At 36.3% G+C, this 16535-nt stretch overlaps 1 protein-coding gene and 1 long non-coding RNA gene across 2 annotated transcripts in view; one reads left to right on the top strand and one right to left on the bottom strand.

The window, feature by feature from the left end:
- Window positions 1-16535, top strand: part of LOC126693506 (uncharacterized) — a 77771-nt gene that overhangs the window by 30807 nt on the left and 30429 nt on the right. The gene's annotated exons all lie outside the window — the stretch shown is intronic.
- On the bottom strand, window positions 4748-8028 carry LOC126693509 (uncharacterized). Its single transcript, XR_007645384.1, has 2 exons — window positions 6989-8028; window positions 4748-6229 (listed from the first exon to the last, which is right to left on the bottom strand). It is a non-coding gene; the product is annotated as an uncharacterized LOC126693509 (long non-coding RNA).

Raw genomic sequence — 16535 nt, 5'->3', positions numbered from 1 at the left:
GATTGAATGCTAATGATGTTCTCAAATTACTCACAATTCCAAATTTCCATTAAATTATTTCTCTACACTGTTTCATAGCAGAAAATTTGTAATATGACATAGTAATCCAAAAAACATTTAATCTAAGGAGTCAAATGTGATTCTTGTACAAAGGTCATGACCTAAATATCCCATGGCAAAATCCAAGTATGGTATTTCATGAAAGCTTGGATTGAGTGGGGATTCTATAAAAATTAGGGGGTCATACTCATTTCACAGTATTATTAACCACCCCACCCCCCCCCCCCCCCCCCCCAAAAAAAAAAAAAAAGAGACGGGAAAACAAATTGAAGTGTCCTTGATTTTCTTTTCACAATAACACAACCAACACAGCCTATCTCATGGCGGAATAAAAAATTAAAAAAGAAGAAGATATGATATGATATGAGAGGAAACAGAAGCCATTGCTAACCTATACTAAATAGATTAAACGCATCTCGTGGTGGTGGGTTTGCTATTTTTAGGACTAGCGGAATTAGTGGCTGTGTATTTTAATGGGCCTACTGAAGGTCCTTGCTATTTGTAGTCTGTAGTAGAGTAAATGGCCAACTCTATTCATTAGCGAAGACAGGGCCGCGTTTCGTGTATTTGGGCCAAGTCCTCGAACTTGAGAGTGCATCATTCTTTGGAGTGAGAACAAAACAAATAGAAAAAGTATATATCCCTTTGAGGGTGCTCCATTGATTCTGTCTGCAAAAACTCATCTATAGTCTATAGATGATTTTTTGCCATTTACTTCAGACACAGAATGTTCCTCAAAAAAAAAAAGTCAGACACAGAATCAATAGAGCATCCTCAAAAAAAAATAACATGTAGGGTGGAGTACCGAACTAATCCTGCACAACTTGAGGGTGCAGGATTACGTCGGACACAAAATGTTCCTAAAAAAAAAAAAGTCAAACACAGAATCATAAGAGCACCCTAAAAAAAAATAGCATATAGGGTGGAGTACCGAACTAATCCTGCAACTTGACAACTGGGCCAATAATCAAGTGTCTACTAAATCAAGACAAAATGCTCAGCAATCTGAGGTGTCAATACCTCAAATAAATCTTACTTCTCCCTGTTACCAAACAACTCCAATCTCTATGAGTAGCTGCCGGTATCACCGGATTTGAAGCTCCGGCCGCCGCAAAAGCCACCCCAAAATCCTCAATCGCATCATTACGACCTCCAACTAACGATTACACAGCTAGTATCTCAGTCGAACTCGCCCACACAGTGTTGGCGAGTCAAGCCCAAGTGAGGGAGGGAATATGATATGAGCCATTCATTCCGCTTGTAGTCGAAGACGTAGAGCGAAGGAGGCGAGGACACATCACACGTGCAATGGTTGTGGTGGCGTCGAATCCGGTGTTGATCTGTCGAGTCGGATCTGTCGGAGATTTGGGAATGTTTGGATACAGGGAAAAAGCGAGGATTGTTTGGCTCTTCTTAAGTGTTGACACGTTAGATTGCTGAGTGGCCACTGCGTGCTTTATTTATTTATTATTTGACACTTTCTTATTGCACCAACTGTTCAGATTGCAGGAATTGAATCTGCAAGTGATTTTACCATATCATTTTTTCTTACAGAGACTATACATGTATACACAGTATGACCCTCAGAAAAAGTTTAGGATTTGAACTTCATTAGGAATGGAACGTCATTGATTCCTTCTTCTTTCTTTTTTTTTATAAGCCATTGATTCCTTCTTATATACCACTTTGATATATATATGGGGCAAAGAAAGAGAAAGAAACAAGGAGACAAGAACAATGGAGGGCAACAATTTTCATCTCCAAGGGTTAGTTCAAATCTTTTTGCATTAGCCACTAGTTTTTGCTTTACATTTTTCTATTTATACGCCCATAAATGCTACTACTTGAAGTCCATCATTTTTTGTTATAAATTTTTTCATGAAAAAAGAAGAGGTGTGTGTCAATGACTCAATGTCTTGCCCACATGTTCATTTTCTGCTCTAGTAAGCACTTCTTTTCTTTTTTTCTTTTTCTTTTTTTTTTTTGAGAAACAAGAACTTGAACTTTATTAAGGTAAAAAAGAAACAAATCAACCGTAATCCGCACAAAGTACATGAGAAACGTGTGGAGGAACATTTTCCGTCCATACCGAAAAACCTCTAACATGTCTAGCATGTTAAGCTAGGTTATGTGCTACCATATTACCCATTCGACCCATATGAGAGAATCTAATATTGCCATCTGCCATCATGGATTTCACTGAGCTGAGAATATGACCAAAGGATGATGGAGATGCCTCTTCTGACTTTAGTGTTTTAATAATATTTGTAGAGTCTCCCTCTAATATGAATGAAGTGAAGCCGAGCCCCTATGCAAAAGAAATAGCTCTAGCAGCTGCCAAAGCTTCTGTTATGTCTGAAGAGAAGGGAAGACTTGCTTGCTCTAAGAGAGAAGCTAGGGCTTGTCCTCTGCTGTTTCGGATAACAACACCCAATCCTGCTTTGCCCATATCTCTAAATTGAGCTCCATCAAAATTAATTTTGATCTCTCCTTCTGCCGATGGTGACCATCGATCCCGCGAATGATGAGGGTCTCTAAAGTGTATGGCAGCATCTAAGTTAGCTTGTTGAAAGACTTCCAATGCTTGAGTCGCTGTTGGTGCAACCTGTGCTAATGGGAATTCCTCTGGAGATGTACGAACCCATAGGCCTTCTTAAGATCATTGGCTTTTTAAAATCTCTAAATTGAGCTCCATCAAAATTAATTTTGATCTCTCCTTCTGCCGATGGTGACCATCGATCCCGCGAATGATGAGGGTCTCTAAAGTGTATGGCAGCATCTAAGTTAGCTTGTTGAAAGACTTCCAATGCTTGAGTCGCTGTTGGTGCAACCTGTGCTAATGGGAATTCCTCTGGAGATGTACGAACCCATAGGCCTTCTTAAGATCATTGGCTTTTTAAAATGCCGTGTGTCATATATCTAGATCAAAATTGGGGAAACGAGTTTCATTCTACCATAGCAACGATAAGAAAACAAAACTCAAAAAATAGAAAATTTGGAAACAATAGATCACATCTAAAGTGATAACCCTCTCCAGCTTGTGTTATTTAAAGCAATCATCAACACATGAATTTGATAAATCTCATTATTTTTCTTGTAATCTTTAGTACACATGAGCCACTTCCTTATTTCTCTCATCAGCAATTAGCTTTACTAAGGAAACATAGCTAATATTCTTGGCGATAGTCATGGCACTTTCTACTATCCTCGCAGTGTGTTCACATCTGTGACATTCAAAATATACATAAACAACTATCTGTTGCAGAAGCTTAAATTGATATGAGCATATTAATGTGGATTTTTTAACATAAGATAAGGGCATAAATTGATTGAAATATATGGTTATTTACCTGATATCATGAAGAACTGTTGAATGCTTTGGAAGCTGCTTGCTTTAGTGATTGGAAACCATTTTGGACCCAGCCACACAATGTTTTGAATGCCTCTGAGGTATATTGATTGATTGATTGGAAAATTTCTTGAAAGCATTGGAGAATCTCTTGGTGTGAGACACAAAGTAATTGTGCGAACATTAATGCACAAATGGCAAGGATGAAGAATCCCAAGGGAGGTAGAAGGATCTCTACTAGCAAGCCAGAGGCAGCAGTGCCAAAAATGACGCACACACTCCTGCCTATATGGAGGCAACTTGTGTTGAGAGCTGGTTGGCTTATCCATGCCAATGTTATAGAGTAACCAATCACAAGTACGATAAAAGATGACATAATTGCATCGTGCGTTTGAAATGGGTTGCCAGAGTTTTGATACTTGACTTGTAGAAGGGCAAGCAGCGCTAAAATGAGAAAACCCAAAGCAGTATGGACTTTGGTGGAGGAACCAAGTTGTTGCTGACTGAAAAACAGAGAGGAAAAAAAAAAACATAGAATTGCCTCAGATTACATGCAATATTGAATCCTGTGTTCACCGATAATGATGGAATAATATTATTTTTATTGTGTTCTTGCTTACATTTAAATCCCAGATTTGATTTTGCTAGCTCCTATTGAATTGTTGTTTTTATTTATATTTATTTGCTCTTTGTTTGTTTCTCACCTTTATCAATTATAAAAAGATTTTATTTTGCTGTGTGCAAGTTTTTTTTTCTTCTCTTAAAACTATTGTCAAGATTAATCGTGACCCCCAGAAAATATGGATTCCTGTACACAATGACTCTATTTATAATTCCTGGTACACAATGACTCTATTTTCCTGTTATGTCACACCGTGCATCTTTATTGCAAGTTTATTAACAATCTATATCTTTGACAGTACATCCAAAAGAATCTAGGACAGTACTGCAGCTTTTTTTTTTGCCTTTTATTTTGACATTATGTAATAAGTAATTAAGAGGAGCAATATAATGTCAAAATAAAAGGCAAAAAAAAAAGCTGCAGTACTGTCCTAGATTCTTTTGGATGTACTGTCAAAGATATAGATTGTTAATAAACTTGCAATAAAGATGCACGGTGTGACATAAATAGAGTCATTGTGTACAGGAAAATAGAGTCATTGTGTACCAAGAATTATAAATAGAGTCATTGTGTACAGGAATCCATATTTTCTGGGGGTCACGATTAATCTTGACAATAGTTTTAAGAGAAGAAAAAAAAACTTGCACACAGCAAAATAAAATCTTTTTATAATTGATAAAGGTGAGAAACAAACAAAGAGCAAATAAATATAAATAAAAACAACAATTCAATAGGAGCCAGCAAAATCAAATCTGGGATTTAAATGTAAGCAAGAACACAATAAAAATAATATTATTCCATCATTATCGGTGAACACAGGATTCAATATTGCATGTAATCTGAGGCAATTCTATGTTTTTTTTTTTTTTCCTCTCTGTTTTTCAGTCAGCAACAACTTGGTTCCTCCACCAAAGTCCATACTGCTTTGGGTTTTCTCATTTTAGCGCTGCTTGCCCTTCTACAAGTCAAGTATCAAAACTCTGGCAACCCATTTCAAACGCACGGTGCAATTATGTCATCTTTTATCGTACTTGTGATTGGTTACTCTATAACATTGGCATGGATAAGCCAACCAGCTCTCAACACAAGTTGCCTCCATATAGGCAGGAGTGTGTGCGTCATTTTTGGCACTTCTGCCTCTGGCTTGCTGGTAGAGATCCTTCTACCTCCCTTGGGATTCTTCATCCTTGCCATTTGTGCATTAATGTTCGCACAATTACTTTGTGTCTCACACCAAGAGATTCTCCAATGCTTTCAAGAAATTTTCCAATCAATCAATCAATATACCTCAGAGGCATTCAAAACATTGTGTGGCTGGGTCCAAAATGGTTTCCAATCACTAAAGCAAGCAGCTTCCAAAGCATTCAACAGTTCTTCATGATATCAGGTAAATAACCATATATTTCAATCAATTTATGCCCTTATCTTATGTTAAAAAATCCACATTAATATGCTCATATCAATTTAAGCTTCTGCAACAGATAGTTGTTTATGTATATTTTGAATGTCACAGATGTGAACACACTGCGAGGATAGTAGAAAGTGCCATGACTATCGCCAAGAATATTAGCTATGTTTCCTTAGTAAAGCTAATTGCTGATGAGAGAAATAAGGAAGTGGCTCATGTGTACTAGGATTACAAGAAAAATAATGAGATTTATCAAATTCATGTGTTGATGATTGCTTTAAATAACACAAGCTGGAGAGGGTTATCACTTTAGATGTGATCTATTGTTTCCAAATTTTCTATTTTTTGAGTTTTGTTTTCTTATCGTTGCTATGGTAGAATGAAACTCGTTTCCCCAATTTTGATCTAGATATATGACACAAGGCATTTTAAAAAGCCAATGATCTTAAGAAGGCCTATGTAAACCACACAATCAAATAAATGACAAAAGTCTCACATTTGGTTAAAAATTGGAGATTGGAAGATTTAAATGGGAGAAGATCTTATCCCAAATTGGAAAGCACAAAGATGATATGGTATGATGTAGTTTAATAAAGAAACAGAACCCATTGCTCACCTAATAATAATAGTTTCAATGTAATTTCTTGTGGTAAGGCTGCAGCTACCCCACCATCAGCCAATGCTTCTACTGCAATATATGCAAATGTTGTGCCAAAACCGCTGCAAAATTTTTAAACTCATAGTTATTTGCTTTGACGGACTGCAGTTTGGTTTCTTTATCCATTCATTTCTGCACAGTCATGAACACACAAAAAAGACTGAGTGAGGAAACATGTCTAGAGTTTCTACAGAGTACTTATCAAATATGTCTCTAATCATTTTATTTAACAGATGTGCTGCTTACTGAGCAAGTTTCTGCAGAGTCTAACAGTAATCTCAGCAACAAAAATTCATGATACGCTTATAATATACAAATGTATGTTTTTCAATAATAAATCAGAAAACATTTCATTCCGCCTTATCTAATTAATTTGATCAATTACAACAAGACACGCCAAGAGCCTTGTATCTCAATTGCATTGACCGGTTTCTTTTTATATCGAGAACCAGGGTTCAAATCCCCTGCCCCAATCGTTGTAACAATTTATTGAAAAAAAGAAAAAAAAATTTAAGCGATTAGCTATTTGCTCTGTGTCTTCTCATCATGCTCACAACTTCAGATATGTTATAGTTTGTAAGAAAATCAGAAATAAAAATAATCCATAGAGATTAAAAATTGTCTAAAAATACAAAGACAAATTTGAAATTTATCATTTTTATAGTTCAGATTAAAGATAACAAATTTGAAGGTGTACTCAATGTAAGTCATTTAATAATAGCACTCTGAATCTAGGAAATACTAAAATTTGACATAATTGAACAAGACATGGTAACATTTCAAGTAAATGAAATTTCAGGTTAAGTGAATAAAGTGATAAGGAAAATGTAAACAAAGTCTAGAATGTTGATGTTATGGAGTGAGACAAATAATTTAGAGAGAAAACTCAACTCTAGTGGAAGAAGGAGGACGTGGCTCATTCTTTGATCTCGATTCCTAGAGACAATCCTTAACAACTCTGCTTTCGATAAGTTGGAAATCTTGTAAAGGAAACTCATTAGGAAAGGGAGGATCGATCTCGGACTTTACACTGTGGTTGGGGGTGAATTTAGGGGGATGGAAAACATTAGGAGGAAAATTGGGTGGAAAACAATGCTTTCCACTGTTTGGCAAAAGAAGGAAAATGAGGAGGAAGGAAAACCCGGGAGAAAATTTTCTCTCCCGGGCCCACAAAATTCATCCTCCCAAATCGAGAGGAAAATGCTGGAGAGAAAGTGCTCTCACAGCACTTTTACAAAAATTCCCACTCCCAACGTCTATAACAACCCAACGCGACAGAATAAGAAGAAGGAAGCAGAAAATAACCACCCAACCACCAAACCCACCATCACCACCACCAAACACAGCAACCTAGCACAGAAAATTAACCCAAAATCAACAGAAAATTAACCCAAAATCAACGGAAAAGCAATTAGAAAACCCAACTCAAAATCAAGACAAACCCACTGGAAAACCCAACTCAAAATTTTTTTTTCAGCTCACCGGGAAACCCAACCCAAAATCATCACGGACACACCACAAAATCATCAAAATCGTTCTAAATCTAGATCCAAATTCATCAAACCCATATACAAATTCATATAAATAATCAAACCGAAATTGAAAAAAGAAGAAGGAGAAGAAGAAGAAAGAAAGAAGAAGATGCTGAAGAAGAGGAAGAAAAACCCAAACCGGAATTTTACTTTCTCCGCCCAAAATCACTGCCCTTAATCAAACCCAACCCAAAATCATCATCAATAATAAAAGCATAAAACTCAAATTGTAAAAGAAGCAGAGGCAAGAAAAAGATTCTCAAAAAAAAAAAAAAAAAAAAGAAAGAAGGAGAAGAAAGAGAGGCGGAGATACTGAGATAGAGATAAGATGGAGATACTGACTGAAGGTTATTATGAATCAGAAAAAAGAAGAAGGGGTTAGGTGGGGGTAGTTGGGAAATAATATAGGTGGGGGTAGTTGGGAAATAATAGAAAAAATGAAGAGAAATAGTATTATTTTAATGAAAAAGGTTAAAGGTGTATGTAATAAATAAATTGAAGTAGGTGTTTTGTAAAAATAATGGTGTAAAATAAAAAAATAAATTTTGTGTGTAGAATAGATGGAATGTTTTAGATAGAATGATGCTGTTGCTCTAATCATTTTTGTCTCTTCTCATTTTACTTTTACAGCACGCCAATGTCCAACGGTCTAGATTCTCTTCTCTCTCCTTTTTTTTCAACATGACCTGATCAAGTTATACATTATTGTAATTTTTATATTATAATAATAAAAATAATAACATAATTTTATATATATAATTTGGTAAATTTTATATTATTTAATTAGTACAAATAAATCTATTTTTTACCTATTATGTAACAAGGTATAATAGTCAATTTATATAAATCATATTTTCCATCCTTTCATTTTTTTTTCCAACCAAACAAACAAAAGAGTTTTTCACTCTCTTACTTTTCCACCCCTCTAACCAAAGACACAAAAAAAAAAACTAAATATTTCCTATCATTTCACTTTTTCATCTTCTCATAATTTTTCATTCCTTTCACTTTTTTACTTCTCCAACCAAGACCCTAGATTGGTGGCCAAGAATGCCCAGCTCTCTTTCAGCTGACTCGTGTCGTTACTGGGAAAGTAAAGAGAATGATTTTTTTTTTTTTTTTTTAAAGGAAAGAATTTAAGAGTACAGATTGGGCCGGTTGGTTCCATAAGATGCTGGGCTTTTCTAGATAATAATAATAGTCTAAGGCCTTTTATAATGAAACACACACAAATATTCGGCTAAAATAACTTTTAACCCTCTAATTTTTGTGTTATTATCATTTTGATCTCTCAAATTTCAAAATTTTCAATTAATCCTCTAAATATTTTAATTGCTAATTGAAAACAAAAATGCTAAAAAATTAAGTTTATTACCCTAAATGATTAACAATATGGAATGAAATGAATTAATAAATACTCACATCAAAGAAAAAAAATAAATAACTCAATAGAATATACATATATAGACACACACACTCCACAATATATACAACATATCAAATCAAAGAAATAAAGGTAGTGACATAGAGATCGATCATGAAGATAAAAATAAGGTTTTGTTTGGTTGGGGGATAGAAAATAGTGACGGGATGGAAAATTTAGAGAATATAAAAGATTTAGTTTTCTATCTCGATGAAACAATACATTGTGGGCACAAAAATGGAGAGAATATTTGTTATAAAATTTCTTGGAGATTCTTCATTGGTGCTAAGCTAATAGTGCAATGTCGTATCTCATTAGAAATCCCCTCAACCTGACCTAACCCAACCCATGCACACCCTTAAATTAGAAATCAATTTTTTTTTCTTCACCATTTGTCGCCTTGCCCAATATGGACTTGATTCCCCCCCCCCCCCCCCTCTCTCCCAACAATAACACAAACAACACAGCCTCTCTCATAGCCAAAAAAGCATGGACGGAGCCATGGTTGGACTTGGGGGGCAATGCCCCCCCCCCCCAATTTTTTTTTTTAAATATTATTATATATATGGGTACTAATTTTAACAATTTTGTTTTAGAAAATTACACTTTTGCTCCCTTAAAAATATCATTGATTCTTTTAAGAGTATTGTTATAGTCACAAAATTTTCTATAACATTTTTACAAACGGTTAAGATAGCAAATTCTTATTAATTCGCATTTGGACTCACCACTTACATTATCAGCAATTTGTAAAAAAAGTTTGTAGTTCAAACATTTTCCACATTTTAAAGACCATTAAAAAATATTTATAAGTCTAAAATCTAAAAAAGAAATATACAAGCCCAAAAAAATTAGTACAACAACAAAAATTATCAATAGTAAAACTAAAAAAAATTAAGCCTAATCAACCAATTTTACTTAAAACAAACAATTTGACCCTTTAAAAAATTTTAAACAACTAGCAGCTAAGCGATTAAGTAATAACAAAGTCAAAGGCCGAAGTCACTACACACAACCAACAGTAAAACCGCCCCCCCTAACTCTAAGTTATGGCTCCGTCCTCGCAAAAAAGAAAAGGAAAAAAAAAAAAAAAAGAAGATATGATATATGAAGTAACTTTTAAAGAGGAAACAGAAGACATTGCACACCTATACTAATAGCTTCAACGTATTCCATGCATAACTTACATTAACAACATGAGTAGCTTTTGGCAGAGTGTTGTGGTTAGGGCTGTCCATCAGAAACCGAAAACCGACCCACCCGTTCAAACCGTCCGGACCGACCCGAAAACCGGCCGATCCGACGCCGGTGACGGTCGGCGGCGGGTCTTCGCCACGAAGAACCGATTCAGGCGGATCGGATGACGGGTATTCTTCTCCAAAACCCGATGAACCCGATCCGACCGCCGAATCCCGTGAAAGAAGACCGAATCTACCTAGAACCACTCAGATCCGGTGAAGATTTGGTAGTTTTTGGTTAGATCCGGCGATTTGATGGAAGTTTTCGCTCAAATCTGGGCTTGAGGTGGTGTTTTTGGCTTCGATCCCGTGGTTGTCACACAAATCCGAAGAAAAATCAACAGATTCGGCGAAGATCCAGTGAAGAACGGCGAAGATCCGTGAAGAACGGCGAAGATCCGGCGATGAGATGGAAGTTTTCATTCAAATCTGGGCTTGAGGTGGTCTTTCCTGCTTCGATCCCGTGGTTGTCGCACAGATCCGACGAAGATCCAGAGAAAATTCGGCGAGATTCGGCGAAAATTTGGCGATTTCCGGCGAGGATCTGGAGGGTAAAACTCAGGTCGACTTCGACCGACCCGACCGTTGTACACCGGATCCCGATCCGACTCGACCCGAGGTTACCGGCGGTCGGCGGCGGGTCGTTCAACGTCCCACCCGATGTGAGCGGGTCGGTTCCGGGTTGGGCACAAACCCGACCCGGACCGACCCGTAGACACCCCTAGTTGTGGTGTGTATAGTTTGATATTTTTAGGCCAAGCGGACTTGGTGGCTAGATTTTGAATTGGGGCCTGCTGAATTTCTTTCTTGTTGTTGTCCTCATATCCTTTCTGTTTATTTTTAGTAGGAAATGACCCACCTCAGTTCATTAGCGAAGACAGGCCCAAGTTCTGGAACTTGAGAGTGCAGCTCGATTAGCAGAGTTTATTCATTAGGCCATCAGATACTCCCTTCTTCCACAGAAACTAGCCCAATAGGACCATCAGTCTCCTAGGCTAGCCTCCAATTTTGCACAGCCTACATGATTGGATTTCTAGTCCGAGTCTTGAAAATGCCCAGCCCACCCTCAGCTTGAAAATGCCGAGTTATATTTGGAGTTTGTTACAAAAGGAGGGTCATATTCGTAAGGTTACTGTTTTATGCATACCTTTCAAAGTCTAAAGACGCGCAATTCATTGGCCGAAAAACCTTTTGAAGTCCATAACCTTTAAAGGGGTATTTAAGTAAGACAGAGAATCTCCCTTACGGCCGTACGGGTATTGAAGTTTTCTCACATTCTCAAATGCGAGTGAGAAGACTTATATACCCGTGACTTCTCACCGGATCAGAAGCTTATTTGCACAAAAGAAAGGGTAAATCTGTAACTCTTGTATTTGTACGTGGAAATAACAAAGGTGTCGACAAAATAATCCTTCAAACATTACTATTGAAATTTACTCCAAAAATAAATAAATAAAAGGCGTAAATGTACTTTTAGTCTTTATATTTTGTATTTTTTTTATTTTGGTCCCTACATTTTATTTTTACCACTTTTAATCTCTAAACCAATTAACGTGTGACATTTAAGTCCTTACCGTTAGCCAATTAACGGGAAAAGCTGAGGTAGCAGACGGAACAACCTATGCACTGACATGGCACTGATGTGGTGATTAAAATATTATTAAAAAATATATTATTTTGCATTTTTATATGCCACGTCAGCACTTTAATTTTTTTTATAAAAAACCACGTCAGAAAATTTAAACCAAAAAAAAATTAAATTAAAGAAAATAAATTTTTTATATCCCAATATTGCCTTGGCTCTTTATTTTTTGAATTATCTCAAAAACCCATGACAAACATATTGATGAAAAAGAAAGCACGTTTACAACCCTAAAACAATTCAAAGAACTCAACAAAATAAAAGAGGAAGCGAGGAGCGAAACTAACAGCACTGATGGGATTGCAACGGCGACGCTAGGCAAAAGTGACAGCATCAACTTCAGATCCAATGGTACGGTGGTGTTGCAGCGTCATCAAGTGGGTTGTGGGCTTGATGGTGTCATGGGTTAACAGTAGAGATTTTTGGGTTGAGTGTTTGGCTAGTGGGGTTCTCGGCTGTTGGTAGGTGAGTTGTTTCCATGGTAGCAGAAGGTGGTTTTTTTCAGTGGTGTGGTGGATGGGTTTTTGGTGGTGGAAAACATGATGACTTTTTTTTTTTTTCCCGGTTTGGGTGAGCAGATCTGGTGGTGGTTGGAGTTTGTGGGGTGTGGTGGCTGTTTATGCTTGGACAAATTTGGAGTGGGTTTGAAAGGATTGGATGCTTTGATACCAAGTCGATGTTGTCGCCTCGGGATCAGTGTCACTGCACACGAAGCTCTATCGTCGAATTGGGGCATTCACAGATCGGTAGGTGTTGGTCACGATCTCTCTAACCTAGGTTTGGTTTTCCATGTGGGTGTTGGTTTGTTTTAAATTTTTGGGTTTTTTTTTTTTTTTTGTGTTTGTTGATTTTTCTAGGTTTATGGGTTTGATTTGTTGGAGGTTTCGGTGGAGGATGGTGTTGGGATGGAAAATGGGAACATCACCAGTAGTGGTCGTGGCATGCATCAAGAAGAGAATCCATTGCCCATGAGTGGATATCTTGGTTTGTTTGAAACTTGCATGAGTGGGTATCTAGGTTTGTTTGAGACTTGTGTGACTAAGTTTGTTCAAATTTGGGTTTATGGGTTTATTTCTTCAATTTATTTATTTATGGTTTGGTTTGGTTTATTGGATTTAGTTCTTGTTTTTCTGGATTTGATGGAGGAGATTTGGTTGTTAGATTTGGATTTGGGGTTTGCTGGAGAGTGGTTTATGAACACGAAGAACATCTTCAGTTCTTACGAAAAAAATAATTTAAAGTAAAAAAAAAAAAAATTAAGTTTTGTTTTTTAAATTATTTTTTGTTTAAATTTTATGACATGGCTTTTTATAAAAAAATTAAAATGCTGACGTGGCATATAAAAATGCCAAATAATATTTTTTTTAATAATATTTTAATCGCAACATCAGCGTCAAGTCAGCGCATAGGCTGTTCCGTCTGCCACCTCAGCTTTTCCCGTTAGTTGGCTGACGATAAAGACTTAAATGTCACATGTTAATTGGTTTAGGGACTAAAAGTAGTAAAAATAAAATGTAGGGACCAAAATGGAAAAAGTGCAAAATGTAGGGACTAAAAGTGCATTTACGCCAAAAAAAAAAATTGCTATTAAAAAAAAAAAAAAAAACCTCAAAATATAGTTTATAAGGCAGTATCTATCAGCTCTGAGAGAGTGCCATACGAGAGTGCAGAACCATCAGCGCTGCAAGAAGTAGTGCACTAAGCCACTAAGATTTCATCTGATCATCTCTACGAAGTTGCACATAACAAAAAGAGAGAGAGAGAATGGGGAACATGCTTAACAATCTTCGTCCCAAACCCGAAGGGTTAGTCGAAATCTCTTCTCACTAGTTTTTGTTTTACATTTTTCTATATATAAGCCGATGAATCCTACAGCCAATTTATTGCTTTTGTAGTAATTATTTTCATCACCAAGGCTTCATTTACTAGTTTATAATATATGAGAAAGAATAGAATTGGGAAAATCTGGAATGGTATTGAATAAAATTAGCTTGTTCCTTATATACAACATCAGGTTCCACCATTGATAGAAACAGAACTAACAAACTAACCAACTAGACTAACAGAATACTAACTACTCACGTGTGACTAATTAACAATTCATGTGCAAATGCTAATAACAGAAAACTGGAAACTACAAGTCGTATACACAAATGCTAAACTACAAGTGCATCAGATATAGCCTCTTGAACTTCAATCACATCTGTTGAGTCTTGCTTCCTCTGCTCCAACTCCTTAGCTATTTTGCCTTGATCTTGATACTCCCCCTCAAGATGGACTTTAGGTTGATAAATGTTGATAAGTCTCATCTTGGACAGAAGTGCAGAAAATTGCTTGTGGCCTAGTGCTTTGGTGAGCAAATCAGCTAGTTGTGACTGAGTTCTAACATGGTTAAGCTTGATAACTTTCTCCAACACCTTATCCCTCGCAACATGACAATCTATCTCTATATGCTTCGTCCTTTCATGAAAAACAGGATTGGAACCTATGTGAAGGGTTGCTTGGTTGTCACAAAACAACAATGCTTCCCTATTGTGATCAACTTGAAGATCCTTTAACAAATATAGAATCCAAACAATTTCATGAGTGGAAATAGCCATTGCCCTATACTCTGCTTCCGCTAAGGACCTAGAAACAATAGACTTTTTCTTTGATTTCCATGAAACTAGTGAATCACCAATGAATATACAATATCCAATAATAGACCTTCTAGTACTTGGACATGTAGCCCAATCAGAATTAGTAAATCCTTTCACATGCAGCTCTGAATTTGCTAAGAAAATGCATTTTCCAGGTTCATTCTTCAAGTATTGAAGAACCTTAATGCTACCTCAAGGTGTGGTTTTCTTGGTTTAGCCATGTATTGACTTAACTTATGCACTGCATAAGTGATATCAGGCCTTGTGATACTCAGATTTAATAATCTTCCCACCAATCTTCTATACTGTCCTGGATCATCAAGCAATGAACCTTCATGTTTGCTAAGCTTCAAGTTCTGATCCATGGGAACTTTGATAGGTTTGCAACCAAGAAGTCCTGCATCCTCCAAATTCTCAAGGGCATATTTCCTTTGACATAAGGAAATGCCTTTATCTGTTGTTGCTACCTCTAAACCAAGGAAATACCTCAACTCACCCAGGTCCTTCAACTTAAATTTTTGATTCAACAGCACCTTAAACTGATCAACCTGCTTTTTATCATTACTGGCAACAAGAACATCATCTATATACACCAACAAAACAATGAAAGAAGTCCCTTGCTGCTTGGTAAAGAGAGAGTAGTCTGCTTTAGATTGAGTGAAACCAAGTTGGATGATCAGTGTGGTTGAGAATTTGGAGAACCACTATCTAGAAGCCTATTTAAGGCCATAAAGGGACTTGTTTAACTTGCATACAAGCTGCTCTCCATGCTCCCCCTTGCTGTGAAAGCCAGGTGGAAGGGCCATATACACTTCTTCATGTAAGTCACCATGAAGAAATGCATTATTGACATCAAGTTGGCTAAGGAACCAACCTTTCACAGTAGCCACTGCAAGAACACACTTAACAAACACCATTTTAGCAACAGGGTTGAAAGTTTCAAGATAGTCCAAACCCTCATTTTGAGTAAATTCTTTGGCAATCAACCTAGCCTTATACCTCTCAATAGACCCATCTGCCTTATACTTAATCCTATAGACCCACTTGCACCCTATAGGATGTTTAGCAGGATGCAAAATAGTGACAGTCCAAGAGTTATTGACTTCCAAAGCAGCAATTTCAGCATCCATGGTAGCTTGCCATTTAGGTTTAGAAACTGCTTGTGAGAAACATGCCAACTATATTCTTTATGGCATTCTAGACTAGGACATCCATCTGATATGAAACTCCTTATCTATTTTGCCTTGATATTGATATAATATAATGCATTGAATAAATTATAAAGGAATGGAATATGATAGACATTTTTTATGCTGTTGCAGGGGACCTTGCTCTGTTTTTGGTTTAAGCCTTATGACTGTGTACTGTTTTGGTGCTGGTGAATTGTGATACAGAGGTGTGCCTACCTCGGGCTTTGTGGATTTATGGCCCATCAGGCCTCAACCTTACAGCTTACCTGCACTGCCAATTGTTTTCAGAATATTTGAGTTTGTTAGTTATGAACCAGATTTCTAACAACTTAGTTTTAATAGAATTTTTGTTGGATTTGAGGTGACTAACCATAGAATATAATTTTAAATAATAAAAAACCATAAAATATAATTCCCAAGACTTGAAAGTTCAATCAACTCGGTAGGTCAATATTAGAAGATGGATCAAAATCAAGATACAAAGTGTTTGTTTTTTTACTCTCAAAAGGATAAATGAATTGTTCCTCATATTTTGAAAACCAGTTCCAATTAATTTATCTCTGAGTCATTGGTTATAAAGGCTATAATCTTACTTAATATATATTTTTTTTTTTATTGAAGATGAATTTCGACAAATCCACCATTAGATTACAATTTCTTCTTATACTTTCCGTACTTGCAAAATTTCTAGAAAATTATATATCAATAACTATGTCATTAATAAATTATTTAAATTACAAATTTTTGTAATTTAAAATTATGCATAAAATATAA

This window comes from Quercus robur, chromosome 7 (assembly GCF_932294415.1).
Source record: "Quercus robur chromosome 7, dhQueRobu3.1, whole genome shotgun sequence".
NCBI lineage: Eukaryota > Viridiplantae > Streptophyta > Magnoliopsida > Fagales > Fagaceae > Quercus > Quercus robur.
Note: the sequence above shows the minus strand (reverse complement) of the source record. Positions and strands in the feature narration are given on the sequence as shown.